The sequence below is a fragment of the Triturus cristatus genome, chromosome 2_2 (assembly GCF_964204655.1).
Source record: "Triturus cristatus chromosome 2_2, aTriCri1.1, whole genome shotgun sequence".
Lineage (NCBI taxonomy): Eukaryota > Metazoa > Chordata > Amphibia > Caudata > Salamandridae > Triturus > Triturus cristatus.
This window is the reverse complement of record NC_140582.1, coordinates 630,487,911-630,502,270: the sequence shown is the minus strand read 5'-3', so window position 1 is coordinate 630,502,270 and position 14,360 is coordinate 630,487,911. Positions and strand designations below refer to the sequence as shown.

The 14,360-nt window shown below is 46.7% G+C and overlaps 1 protein-coding gene across 1 annotated transcript in view; it reads left to right on the top strand.

Moving 5' to 3' along the window:
* The first annotated feature begins 847 nt into the window (after window positions 1-847).
* MFAP3L (microfibril associated protein 3 like) overlaps window positions 848-14,360 on the top strand; it is a 465,114-nt gene continuing 451,601 nt past the window's right edge. Inside the window, exons 1-2 of the mRNA XM_085641824.1 lie at window positions 848-975; window positions 1,534-1,596. The gene's annotated coding sequence lies outside the window, so the exon portion shown is untranslated. The remainder of the gene's footprint in view (window positions 976-1,533; window positions 1,597-14,360) is intronic.

Below are 14,360 nucleotides of genomic sequence, written 5' to 3'. Positions count from 1 at the left end.
TAACATCACCTTGACGCCAAGGGACATGCACATAACCCCCACTAGGCACTTCCCATAACAGGTCTGCCTCGACTGGAATTACGATGGACGGTTTTAGAACAACCGCTGATACCATCTCATGTAAGTGACATCACAAGGTTCCTATTCATTAGAGAACAGAAATGGATTTTTAAACTTAGAAGTGACAGCCAGGGTTTGAACGACGAAATACCATGGGTGACTTTATGACAGACACTGGTTGTCACCTCTAAGATGGCAAGCTCATTATTGATTGGTGTTATATATGAATCATTGGTATCAGAAAGATTACAATGACATTATAAATGCTGTATCAATATATCAAACCATGCTATTATTGCAAAAAGAAGAAAAGACAAAGTTAAGTTAACTTCTTCTCTTTGAGAAGAGAGTCACCAGTTCTCTCACATAATACACTTTCTATATTAATAATATCCTAGGTTTACTTGTGCCAAAAGATGGACTCTTGCACCATTAGTGTTTCCTGGAGTGCCCTGCTTTCTATCTTTCTAATAAATAACATTTGAGCAATTGCCACAGCATTTTGTAACAAAATCCTTAAGATTCTGACCGTGCATATTAGTCCTTGCTTTCTTTTCTTTATAAAACTTCTGCTCAGTAAATATATCATGCAAAAAAAGACTACTTTATTGAGACCATGGTATGTACATGCTCTGCGTGTAGTTTCAAATTCTATGAACATCACGTGTTAACGTTCGTGCGGATATATTCATGAAAGACTACAATTCCCAAGAGATGCTGGCACGCGCACGCTTATCTTGCAGGTCCGCAAATTGCTTTCATCACGAGCACACGCTTGTGCGGTCAGTAGGTGCGGATTGGACGGGAATTACTCTATCGATGGTGAATGGTTGGCCCGTACTTAAATACACGGCTCCTGTGCCGTCAGTTACCTTCCCTTCCGGCTTAGGTCCAGCCAGAGGTACCGACGGACAGGTAAGACCCGGACTCGCGTCCGGAGCTGATATTGTGTAATTTTGACTTCGCCTCCAGTTACTTTTTAGGCACGGGTAGAATGTTTTTCTGCTGAACTTTTAGGTTACTTTACCTTTTAACTAGATGTTGAGCCTACTACTTAAATACAAAAGCAGCGATTTTTTTCACACAAACATTCATCGTATATACGAGCTATTGTCAGCTCTTTGACACGTATGAACATATTTGTTGATATACTTGTGGTGAGAGCTACATTAACATTTTCTATTTAAGGTATAAGGACAACGAACTGACACACAGTTGGCTCTGTAGGCAAAGTAAATTTTATATTTGTATTCAAGCAACTTGATGGCTTGTAAAACCTAAACAAGTCTATCTGCGAGATTCTGTAGTTCTACACCGAGATTACTAGTATCTAATACAATGATTAGGAGCTCTTTGTGAATAAGCCTTGGTGATCATATTGTAGGGCGGACATTGAAATTTATTGGGATAACCATATTTTCAGAGAACATCACAGACTTTGACGCAATTGTTATGTTTATACCCTATTTATAGAGCGGTGCCTCCTACTCTGAGCGGATGCCAGGTGAGGTGAGGAGCACACCCGCATAAAGCCGGGTAAGTGCAGTAATTTGCATTAGAAAATTGTTTTGATAGTTTATACCAGTGGATAAAAGATATAGATACATAAACAATATATGTACGATTAGGATAAATGTTTTCCTTACAACAATAGTACTGAGAACGTTTTTTGGAAGGTTTTATTATTTGCTGTTGTTTTTGTGTCTTTCTTGCAGGATTGCAGCTTATACTCCTGTGATAGCTTTTCCAATTTATGCGTACAGGAGCAAGACGGGTTGTATCTATCCAACCAGTTTTCTTGTCTGTTTTTTGCTAACTTTGGCACATAAGCACAGTTTTGCAGTAGCGTTCCATCTTTTTGAGGTCCTGACGAAAGCTAGGGACATAATACCCTAAAGCTGAAACATGCAGACCTGTCATTTTATATGGCCTTCGTACAGTTATTTGTTTAAAACTGTCTACGCACTGTTTTTACTTTGACACTAGGTTAGCACTTTATAAAAATTCTTAGTATCCTGGTAGTCAATTTTAAACATCACCTTTTTTTGCACCAACACTTTTTTGCACTGCAACCCTCACCCATGACTACATTTTGAGACAACTCATCTAGGGTTCATTGTTATTACTACCTTATACAATTCCTTGTATTATCTGTTAGCTCCCTTCGATAATCTAGAAGGTTGTAGCACGCAGATACACTAGGGTTATTACGCAGTGGAATCTCAAATGATGAAGCTTGCCACTTAAGTGGGTGATGGGATTCTATCCTCATAGAAATACTCTCCTAAAGAAATAAGTCTGACTGGTTGTTGTAGTTTAACTTATTCCTAATCCCTTTCTCTTTCAGACCAGCAGTTTTTCATTTGTGTTTTTATCATGTATCAGTGTCACTGTCATTGTTTCCATTTTTTTTTCCCGCCCTTATCTTTTGCATTCTCATCCCTTATCAGTGCAGGATATAATCTCTCTCCCCCGATCACGTCTACCCTCCGTCTCTTCAATTTTGCATCTCACTGTGCCTCTTGATATACTTGCATTGTTTTCTTCATATTTCGATGATAGCTATCTCTCTGTTTAGCATGAGCTGCATGCATCCATGCATCAAGCGCCTCAAACTGTGTAGGCCTAAGTAAAGGTTTTGTTGCAAACATTACTCCTCTCAACTGGTTAAGTATCTCCAACTTGAAAGTGCCATAGCGTGGAAATGCCAATGCATCCTCTTACTCGGCGATCTTGTGCCAATATTTTAGTATGGAGTCCTACAATTGTTGCCATATAATGAGTTGGTGTGTCTTCTGGCGGCGCTTCTTTGCCCACCCATGTGGTAATGCCCTCAACCCCTCGAAACAAGTCTTGCAGAACCCTAAGACATGGCATGATTTTTCCTGTTTATGGAACTCACCAATTCAAATGCAATTTAAATCAGATTGTACTACGATACGATCTCCAACACCTTAGATGCAATGAACAATCGACAACCAATCCCAGCGCGGTGTTACAACAACCAAGCTATCTGAGGGCAGCACAATCTGACATCACCCTCACTCCTTGCAGTGGCTCACCTCCTTCACAGTTTCTCCGTGTGTATTCCCTCACAAGGCATTCACTCACACAATCATTTTATAATCTGTAATTGTTTGCCTTGCTAAAAGAAATAAAGACACACTCATACAAGATTAAACACTTACAGCGAACCCACGGCCAGCGTGTATTCACCCGAATCAGTACAGTTTACCATTTGCGCAGTTCCCTGTCTTAGGTAGGACCATCAACGATGTCTCACCACAACTCCTGAACTCTTTAGCAGACAATCACAATCTCAGTGTCTTCTACACCTGAAATATCCTGGGATCTTACATTTTCCCATCACAAGTTGTATAAGTTAATTATTAAGCTTTATGTTAGAATATACTAATTTCATAGGAACATGTTACTTGATTTACATTTCATCGAGCATCTAATTTCTCTCATACATTGAATAATATGTGAGTGGGTTGTACAAGCGATTACAGTGCATTCCTAACAAGTACCCTATGTAGGATACAAATTGACTGCTCTATCACCTGCCAACTTGAAGAACACTCTCACTGTGTGAGAAGGGGGCGGGCCTCATGCCGAGAAGTACCTAGAAGGCCCTTTTAAACCCCATCCTGCCCCTCAAGTCCCCTCCTCCTAAAAAAAAAACAAAGCTTGCTGAAGCTGGTCCTGATGTCCTTGGGTATTTTCATACCCCTGATTCAAAGCGTCAGAAAAAGAGCTGGAAAATATCAGCTCCTCACCAGGAGACTGTGTGATGGGACCTGATATCATGTGTCACACGTTGGCACACTGTGAGTTGTCATGTTTTTATCTTGGCTCTCTCAGAGGGCATTAGCTCACAGCTAAGGGTAGCTCATTGTAGGGCTAACGTTTGAACCACTGCCTTTAGAATAATAATTTTTGTGGAGGTGTTTGAGACATGAGCTTATATTGAGTGCCCCTGCCTTTGTTTACCATGAAAAATATAAAGCATCCAAATTGGCATATCTGGATGGATACATTAACCGTGCTGTGGGAGCCCTAAATAAAGAGATCAAAAATGGCAGAGCGCTGTCTATCAGTCACTATGGCTACAGCCCCAGAGGTACTATTTATTTTAGAGTAATCAGCACAACCAGCTACTGATACCATCCCAGCGGCGGTTCATGGCCCATTACCAGTCCCAGAGATGTTATCAGTAAGGCTGTCTCCCTCTGGGGATCGAGGTCGGAACAGTAGCACCTTTCTGCCCTCGCCAAGCAATTGTGCTCCTCCAGCCAAACGTAAAAGACGACATGTAGTCGAAAAGTTCTATCATGCCACCAAAAACAGTGCATCTGCCCCATATATAGAGATCCCCACTGTCCTTCTGCCTGCGGAAGAGGATTTGCCCCAAGAGAATTTGCTGGCCAGTTTGAGGGGGATGATGGAAAATTTGCTCTCTCCCATGTATGCGTGATTGCGGGCCATTGAAAGCCTTTTAGGGCATATTAAGACAACGCATAGTGTGGTTGATGGTGGTTCGGCACAGATGATTCACCTGACACAAAGGTCATCGCTGCTTGGCCAGGATGGCCATCTAACTAACTGCAACATACCTGCACACAACTCTGCACAGTGCTATAGTCTCCCATATAATAATCAGTTACAATCTGACAATAAGTGTAGGAATGGGGAAGGTGAGGGATCTATCTCGAGTTATGACTCCAGGGACAACAAGGGACCCATCCCTCATCCAGCCAGATCAGTATAGGACTAACAACTTGACCACTTTACCTGGCAGTATATGTCCACCTGGCACTCCATCAAGAAGTGTTCCACAGCAATTGGGGAATACTAGCAGCCCCGAGAGGGAGGGGGAGCAAATAAATAATGTTACCATCAATGTACCCCCTGCCTGTTCTCCTTATGTGGCAATAATGACTAATGGCTCCCCATTGCCCCAGGTACAGTTGAGTCATCTAATAAATTGAGGAACAAGGTCCTCATTGGTTACAGTCTAGGTTTGTAGTCCTAATTGCAAGAGCTGACCAAATAATTATGACAAGAAGGGTTGGGTTGATTAGATCTCCTAGGAAAACTATCAAGGGAGATTATAAATGTTAAACACCCTAGGGTAGCAGGAGAGATTTTGTCTAGGTCTCCAACGTTTAACACAAATCCCAGCAACATCACACTTCTTCCCGTAGAATACTTGTATTGCCACTTGCACCCATCTCGCAGGGTGACAGTTGCCCCTTCCTCTATCCAATTCTCAGTCGCTGATTGTCAATTCCCCATCCCTATTTCCAACAGGTTTACTGCTTGAAGCGATGTATAGAAGACAGATTGACATAGTACCCTTGGGGACTCGCCCCACCTGCAGTAACAGGACCCTTTATGTCCTAGTCATGGGCTGGTAGTTTGGCTTATCGTCCTTGATCCTAACCATATCCGTCCACTAGTCAGGCCAGTGGAACCAAGAGTCCCAATTTAACTGCTGTATCCCCTCCACCATCTTCAGCGGTATATAAAGGAGTAGGTTTATTTATTTCATGGAATATAATGGGCTTCAGAAACAAGATAGATGCCCCAGACTGAGCTATATTGCCTCCACATCTCTTGTGATCTGCCTCCAGGAAACCTGGGATGTAGTCCCCTCCATTGTGGAGGGGTTTGCCACTATCTGTATGCCTGCTATTCCATCATTATCAGGTCGACCAAGGGATGGTCTTCAAATTTTAATCTCAAATTTGTTGGCTGCGGTTTTTAGGAGGTCATTTACTGTCTCGTCCTATTACCAGCTTGTGCAGCTGTCTCTTATGGGCGGGATTGACTTGTTTTTTATGAACTTTTCTAATAATACCTTTGACTCCACCCACAGTGCAGTTCTCACTGCCTTAGAGGCGTACCTATGCAAAAACAACAGTTTATGGACAGAATGCAGGACAATGTCATACATTCACCCCAGTACAGAGATCTGGGCCTAAATCCATCGTGTTTTTGCTCACCATGCCGTTCCAGTTTGAACCCAGCCATATGCACATCAGTCTTGACCCTGTGCTTCATGGGAACTATCCAGCCCGAACTGCCAAGCCAGGTCCTCCCTCGACTGGAAACAAGTATCCTAGGACCGGTTTCGGGGTTTCACCCCTCTTCAGCCAGGATAGCTTGATTCCAGTGGCATGGAGAGCACGGGACCCACGTCTGGGCATACCCTTCCCACTCGAACCTAGTCATGCTTTTGCAAGCCAGCCCTTCAAACTGTCGAATTTATGGACTAGTGACTTTAATATACAGAAATGTAAGTTTTTGGCTAAACTGGTATGTGGCATAATGAATCTAGCAGGAGATGGAGCCTCTCATTTTCTAAATAACACCTATGGGCAAACACAGACAGAAATCTATCTATTTTCCTGTCTGTATTTATTTTAAAATATGGATAAAAACTGAAATGAGGTTGCTTTTGAGTAATTGTAAATGCTGTCAGTCATGACTGCCAGCCCAATAGCTGTGCGGATTTATAGGAAAAAAAGAAAAAAAAGAGAGAAAGTTCCCTAATGTGGCTTAAGGAGCTGTAGGTATACACATATTTCACACCAGCATATTGGTTTATCATTTATGGGTAGTCATATCATTAAAATAAGTCAGGTGTTCGTGTCTGAGTATACACTTATTGGTTAACTAAATGTAGAAACATACTACTTTACGCAATCTCCACCATAAATATGGATGAATAGATGTAAAATTATTAAAAGATAAATACGGATAAATACAGATGGAAATGTAAAAAAAATTAATACCATAAAACCAGGAGTCCTAATAATTATTGGAGACCAATACTGAATCAAATAAAGCCCAGATCCCCTCTTTTAATGGGAGAGGAGCAAGCACGACTATTGACCATATTTTAGTCACTTTTCAACCAGGAACCTTGTTCTTGACCATAGAATAATAGCAACTACATTAAGTGATGATAACCCTCTAGTGGTATCTCTGTTATTACCTGCTGGGAGGCAGAAGCTAAGCACTAATACTGCTAATATGGACGCCATTTGACCTAATGGTGTTCAAATTAAGTGGACGAGGGTTAATCCTCCAGCGGTGCTGCCATTTTTTTAACTACTAATGAAGCAGATTTTAAATACTGCCTGGGTGATAAAGTTGATCATACAATGTTGGTTTATTCATTTGAAGCATTCACTAGGCCACTAAACATCTTTCTGACCCGAAGAGCTAGACCCCAGTCCACAATGAAACCAGGTTGGTTTGATCACTCATGCACTCAGGCTGCTAAATGTGCTGCAGATAGCTTTGCATAGTTCATCAAGGGACCACACTGTCATTAAGGTACTTAGGAAGGACTCCAATTTGGTACTAGCTAATAGAAAGAAGGTACTCAGGGTTTAGCTTGATCTAACCTGGTCCAGGTAGCTGGGACCAATGATGCCACTCTGTTCTGGAACATTATTAATGCCCCCTTTTCAAAAGAAGACTCAGCACCAGAACTTACCTCGCACATGTTCCCCCATGCACGGGTTGAGCATTATTCAGACATTTCTGGCTCCCTAGCTGGTGATAAAGGCTTGATAGGTATTCCAATCTGTAGCAGACCCCAGAAAATGACTCTGGAGGAGGTCCTGCTTGCCCTAGATTTAGTTCAGGGAGTAAAGTGCCCAGGCTAGATGGTGTCCCGACCATGCCTTCATGGCTGGCGGGGAACTTTGGGGTACATTTTAACCCATATGCTTAACGCAGCTGCTGACTACATGATCCACACTAGCTGGGTTGATTCCTTCATAGTGAACATCTCCGCAGATCGTCCCACTCAGCTGTCCCCCTGCCCCCATCTCAACCCCCAGTGTCTGTGCTGGTTTGAGTAACACGAAAGCAAACTCCCACACCCCCATCAGCACCCTACAGGCTCCCAGGGATCTCTGCTGCTGTCTTGGAGATGTTGAGACTACAAGCGTGGAGGACATCTGGATATCACCATCTCAAGGATCCCTCCAAGCCCAAGATCATTGCCCCTGAGCACAACGCCCTGAAGGCTTGGCTGAATGAGCACCGCAAGAACCCCAGCAATTGCAAGAAGATCATGCTCTGTAAATATGTAATATATTATTTTCAACCATAATCGCTTCAACTTTTCTTAAAATGTAATCTTGAGTGAATTTGTAACTTGTATATATGTGACTCTAACTGCTAGTATCTGTAGTAGAAATATCTACTTACCACCATTCTTATGTGAGTTTGGAGTTTATCTGTTTTGTACCTTTTATGTATTTCATGTGCTTTGAAGTCCTTATGTAATGTAACTGGTTCTATTGTAAAGTACTTTGACACCTTCGGCTAAAGTGCAAGCTATATAATTAAACGCATAAATAAATAATAAATTAACCCGGAGGGGATCCTATGCTCAGGCCAACAACATGGACCGTTACACGCAGCTAAAGGGATCCCCCGCTGGCCTGCATAAATCGCCTGAGCGGTCTAAAGAGCTGGCGGGCCCAGCGTCGGAGTTTACCCTGCAGGACGTTATGGGCGCCATTGAGGAGATGAAGGCTGCTGTGGGTCAGCGATTTGATACCCTGGCACATAAGTTGGACGCGGTACTGATCGACGTGAATTTGGTCAGGGCAGATCTGTCCAAAACCAACGAGCGGGTCGACTCCTTGTCACAAGCGGCGTCGAGCCTAACTGTGGACGTGGCCGGCCTGCAGACGGAGGTCCGTCGGTTGCGGCTTGCCAGTGACCAGACTGATCGTCGACTTGAGGATTCGGAAAGCAGGGCTAGACGGAACAATGTCCGTATCATCGGAGTGCCGGAAAGATCGGAGGAATCTGCTGCTGATCTTTTTGTGGAGGATCTGGTGATCAACCGTCTCGCGCCCAAGGGATTGAGCAAGTTCTTTGCGGTGGAGCGGGCCCACAGGATTCCGGGTGGTGCGCCCAAAGTGGGTGCTCCCCCGCGGCCTATAATCGCTCGATTTTTTTTAACTTTCGGGATAGAGATGCTATCCTTCAGGCGTCGCGGGTGGCTGGGCCGCTGAAGTTTGAGAACTCCAATGTTAGCTTTTATCCGGACTTCACGCAAGCGGTCCAGAAACAGCGGCTGGGATTTTTGGGTGTCAAGCGGCGCCTGAGGGACATGGAGCTGAAATACGCGATGTTATTCCCGGCGAGGTTGCGGGTTGAGTTCCAGGGTCGTTCCCACTTTTTTGACCGACCGGAGGCGGTTGGTGACTGGCTGGATGCCCTACCGCGGGGACAGGATCGAGACGATCGGGCGGAGGAGAGCGGACGGGATGTGGTGGAGCAGGACTAGAACCTGGTTCCTGGCGATGGACTAGATTGACTATTCATTGCACCTTGGCTCAGTTACACTCTAATCCGGCACATCATGCCCTTCAAATGTCTGGGGGTTGCGGGGAGCTTTTTGGGGTCCTTTCCTCCTTCTGGGGTTCTTTTGTGGTAAATGTTAGGGCGACAGGCACACTGCAAGTTGGGGGGGCTGTTCGGGCTCAAGCAGGGGTGCAGGGAGGGGGGAGTTGTGGTTTTGGGTCTGTGGGGGAGGGGGGTTGTTGGGGATGGTTGTTGTTTTTTCGTTTCGCAGGGCAATGTGAAGTTGTTTGCTGATTTCTCCGGGTTGTGCTCTCCGGGATGTGGGTTTCATGTGCGGGAGTGGGATGGGGGATAGGGGATTGCGAATCCTTTCGTGGAATGTGAATGGTCTGGGGGACAGGATCAAGCGCGGGGTGGTGTTACAGTTCTTGAAGCGGCTCTCGCCCGACATCGTTTTCCTGCAGGAGACACATTTGGTTGGGAACTCCTTCCAGGCCCTAAATAGGAGGGGCTATCGCCTTGCCGCTCACTCTGGCTTCACTTCTGGCTCTAGGGGAGTGGGCATCTTAGTTAGGACCTCCCTCCCACTGGCAGTGGACGAGGTGCTTCATGATGATAGGGGGCGATATGTGGCACTGGTGGGGAGATGGGAGGGTAGAACCATCTCACTGGTGGCTGTGTATGTGCCCCCGGGGTTGCAGACGACTACATTTGCTGACTTGGGGCGTTTGGTTCTGGGGCTCCCTGGGGGGGTTTTGGTGTTGGGTGGAGACTTTAATGCCGTGGTCTCTGGATTGGAGGACCGTCACCCCCCAGGGATCTCCCTAGGGCTCAGGCCTGGTTGGGGAGTTTTTTGGACACTTTGGGACTGGTAGATTGCTGGAGAATGATGCACCCGGGACAAGCGCAGTATACCTTTCACTCGGGGGCCCATGGGAGTCTCTCGAGACTCGACTATATGCTCATGCCGGCGACCCAAGCGGGGATGATTGGGGAGGTGCGTCACGTAGCCAGAGGTATTTCTGACCATTCCCCTATATGGTTGCAACTGAGGGTTGACCCTGGCACAGAGGGAAGAGTGGCACCTATTGGCCCCTGGTATCTTCGTAACCCTAAGATCCGCGCGGAGTTGGTCAAGTCCACTGATCACTACTTCACTGATAATGTGGGGTCGGTGTCGTCGGCCGTCTCCCTATGGGAGGCTTATAAGGTGGTGGTCAGGGGGCAGGCCTTGTCTCTTATCTCCCATACTAAGAGGTGCGAGAGAGCTGAGGTGGTTCGCCTGGAGACTGAAATAGCTGAAATGGAGGAGGACTTGGAGCGTGGAGTTACTGATGAGAAATTGCATGTTCTCAGCCTCAAACAGTCAGATTATAGAGCGCTAGTCACGGAAGCTGCTAAAGGGATGTATAGAGAACAGCAAGGGCGTCTGTATGACGTGGGGGATAAGGCCGGGAAGTTGATTGCTTGGTTGGATAAGAAGGAGAGAGCGAGCAGGGTGGTGCCCGTTGTGGAGAGAATGGATGGAGTGCGTGTGACTGACCCTGTTGAGATTGTTGACTGCTTCGCGGATCACTTCCGCGGGGTATACTCTCCGGTTTCCGTGCGTTCGGAGGAGGATTCTCATTTGTTGCTTCGAGACATCGCACTGCCAACCTTATCGGAGGCGGATGCAACATTGATGGAGGCGAAGTTGTCGTCAGATGAGATTGCTTTGGCCATTCGCTCGATCGCGTCTGGTAAGGCGGTGGGTCCTAATGGTCTTCCCATTGAACTATATAAGTTACGTCCTGATAAGATAGCGCCGTATCTTCGTGACATGTTTTCGGCGGCACGTGCGGCGGGCTTCCTTCCCCCTGACCAACGCCTCGCCACCATAGTGGTGATACACAAAGATGGGAAGCCGCGAGACCGCTGCGCCTCCTATAGGCCCATTTCGCTGTTGAACGCAGAACCCAAAATTCTGGCTAAGGTGTTGGCTAACCGACTGGTTCGGGTCGCGGGCGACTTGATTCATCAGGATCAGTCCGGTTTTATACCCCATCGGAATACCGCCCTAAATGTGAGGCGGTTGCACGGTGTGCTGGCTAGAGCCGAGTTTATACGGGAGCCGGCCATCTTGGCATCTTTAGATGCTACTATGGCGTTCGACACTTTGGAGTGGCCATATATTTGGGCCGTTTTGGCGAAATTTGGATTCGGCCCTGAGTTTATTGGTTGGGTAAAATTGTTATACGCTGACCCACTGGCTCAGGTGGTGGTGAATGGTAGGGTGTCGGCTCCCTTCGCACTGGGGAGGGGTACGCGACAGGGATGTCCGCTATCACCCCTTCTCTTCGCGCTTTCTTTGGAGCCTCTCGCCGCCTGGTTGCGTTGGGAGCCGTCGTTGCGAGGCATTAGATGGACGCCGGAGTTCGAAGACCGTGTCTCCCTTTACGCGGACGACATCCTTCTATATCTCACTTCCCCCCCGACAGTCACTAATGGTATTGGTGGACGTTTTGACTTCCTTTGGCCGCAACTCCGGCCTGGTTATCAACTGGGCCAAATCGTGCGTCTACGTCCTCTCCGGGGAAGCCCCCCTCCTGCCGCAAGACTGCCCTGTTCAGGTTGCTACCCTGGGGTTCAAATATTTGGGAATCTTTATCTCACTGGATCCCGCGGTCCGCTATGAGCGAAACCTTCTCCCTCCCCTCCAGCGACTGAAGGCCGACGTCGCAAGATGGCGACGACTTCCGCTTTCACCGCTTGGACGGGCGGCATTGTTCAAAATGATGTCGCTGCCTCGCTCTTTGTACGCTTTGCAAAATACTCTGGATGTCGTACCGGCCCGCTATTTCCGGGAGGTTGAGGGTCTTCAGCGTCAACTGTTTTGGGACGGGCGGCCGCGGATTGCTCTCGCCAAGTTAATGCTTCCTTGGTACGATGGGGGGGTGGCACTCCCTGATATCAAACGATACTATTGGGCGTCTCAGTTGGCGGCTGTGAACCACGGGATATATGGTCCTGCCTTAAACCCGGCGTTCGAGATGGATAAATTCCTGCTTCCGGGTGGGGATTATAATAGGGCGCTGTACTCGGTGACCCCGGACACGCGGCTGACGGGACCCACGCGGGTGGCGGTGCGTGTGTGGCACGCGGCGAATGCTGCGATGGGGTGGAGGGATCGCTTGACTCGGGCGACGCCGCTGTATGCCTCTGGGCGGTTGGGCTGTTTGTGGAGATCGAAAGGCTTTGAGAAATGGGACATGATTGGTATATGTAAGGTGGGTGATCTTTGGGTGAAGGGAGCTTTCAAAACGTTTGAAATGCTTAAAAAGGAATATAAATTGAACGATAGAGTATTTCCGATATGCTCAAGTCCACCATGCGTTGTGTTCGGTTTTTCCGGACGCTGCTGCCATCCCCGAGTATTCCCCACTGGAGGATAGAGTGTTGGATGGCTATGTGCCATTGTACAGCTGAAGATCCTCCATAGAGTGTATGTCACAGGGCCCGGTTTGCTGCGTATGGGTTATTCGATGGATGGATTGTGTAAGCGTGGATGTGGCCTGCCGGGCACGTTCCTTCATATATTGTGGGAATGTCCGGAGATTGTGCGATTCTGGAACGGTCTCCATACTGTACTGGAGGGGGTCACGCACGTGGCCCTGTTGCCAGAGGCTAGGAGGTGTTTGTTGAATGTCTGGGAACCGAATGATTGCAATGCGGCACAGACGCAGTGGGTGACCTTGGGGTATATGGTGGCTAAGCGTAACATTGCACAGCTATGGGGCTCCCCGAGGCCACCCACGGTTGATGTATGGAAGAAGAATATGGACTGGTGTATGTTTAGGGAAAAGACGGTGTATGTGGCGAGAGGTAAGCCAGGGAAATGGAGTAGGGTATGGGGTCCGTGGAATTTATATCGAGGCCGTATCTGCGCCCCGCCTTTGCCATTAGAGGTCGATATTGCTTTGACCCCCTAGCTGCGCATTCTGCGGGAGTGTGTGATGTGTGTTCCATGCTCTGTTTTCCCATTGCCTCCCTTCACCGCTTCTGGACCAGAATCGTTTTGGACACTGTATGTTGTTCCCCGTCCTGGGAAGAGCACGCTGCTATCTCGGACTCTCATTGCCTTGAGTGTGTTTTATGTTTAATAAAAAATGAAACTGTTGTCTTAAACCGCTCCTGGCCTATGGCCATGGTCTGTTATAGGTGCTTACGGACTGCCGGGTACTTTGCCGCTGGTTCATTTGAATGTATGGCGTTACACTGCGGGCCCTCGGGCTCTATAGCGGCCGGCCCTGGTGGTTGTAGGCCCTTGTATGTCTTTTATTGTGTGCTAACGGTTTCTAATAAAATAAAAATTAAAAAAAAATAATAATAATAAATTAATAAATAAATAGTGCCTATTTTTAAGAAGGGGACAGATCTGACCCTAAGTGCTATCGTCCAATTTCACTTCTGGACTTTTCTGCTAAATTGATGGGTAGGCTCCTTCCACACAAATTGGAGCAGTGGCTCATAGTACCTGTGTTTTGCTGACCTCAGCAGTGCCTTGATTTTGTCGATCATTCGATTTTATGGCACACCCTACTTTCACTTGGGACACCAAGTACGGAAGTTTGACTGCCAAGGTACGCTTTGGCCCAAGTTGGGAATTACTCATTCCTTTAAAGTCAGGAAAGGGAATAAGACAGGGTTTTGTCTTAGCAACCGTTTCTTTTTTCCTTTATATTAATGGGGATGGTGATGTTCTTATGGCTCTGCAGGCTGATGCGCCTACTGTTGCTGGTGGTTCGGTCCCTGTGTTATTTTATGCCGACGACGCAGTACTGATGTCAAGAACTACAGTCGGCCTGCAGAGATTGATGGACACCTTTGTTGAATTTATGGAGGGAAGGCAATTGAAGATTACCATGTCTAAGACTTTTACAATAATATGGGGGAAAAAGACAGAGAAGTGCAGAAGTTTT